Source organism: Globicephala melas, chromosome 3 (assembly GCF_963455315.2).
Source record: "Globicephala melas chromosome 3, mGloMel1.2, whole genome shotgun sequence".
NCBI lineage: Eukaryota > Metazoa > Chordata > Mammalia > Artiodactyla > Delphinidae > Globicephala > Globicephala melas.
In genome coordinates this window covers 3,579,559-3,580,328 of record NC_083316.1, presented here as the reverse complement: position 1 = coordinate 3,580,328, position 770 = coordinate 3,579,559, and positions in this window count along the sequence as shown.

The following is a 770-nucleotide window of genomic DNA, read 5'->3' as shown; positions in this document are numbered from 1 at the left end:
GGTCCAGTGGAGTCTCTTTACCAAACCACATAGTGGCTGGTTGGTCTCCTCAAGGAATAGTGTCATATGGGGGAGGCTTAATATTGGTCTTTTTTACCTTGAATATGAATCTTTGGTAAGTGCTACCCCATGCTGTGTCCATGTGTACCTTCAAGCCGACAATCATTCACTCTGTACATGTACCTATTATGCAAATTCTCTGTTGGCCAATGATGATGGCTACTTAATGTTGACTGTCTATTTTGTCTATTTGGTTGTTCAATGCTTCTTCCTTAATGGTCCCCTTCCAGTGGGCATTAGCATGTAATACAAGTATCATCACACATTGTACTCACTCCTATATATGCATCTAGTTCCTTTAATCAGAGTTCTTTGCCTGTAATATGCCAGTCCTTTTTTTTAGGTCCCTATCCAACTGGCCAGACCATTGGCAATTGTCTAGAAATACATGTACATTCTCACATTGGTCCACTGCTCTTTCTACACAAAGTGGATGGCCAGGTACATCATCATGACCAGTTATGCCCACTGGGAAGATTTTCTTTCTCTGCTGGCTGTTATGGACATCCTAGAAAGTCAGTAGTGGAGCTGCCATTCATTTTCAGCTTGCATCCATATCCCAAGCCAGGCTATCCTTCAGCTGATCATATGAGACCACCTCTAGGGTTGTAAGAAGGAGTTGGAGATGGGTGATAATGCAATCATAGTGGGTGGTAGTTGGTTCTGGGCTACCTGGTCATGCAGCTCCCTTGTGCCTTCTGATCTTGCTT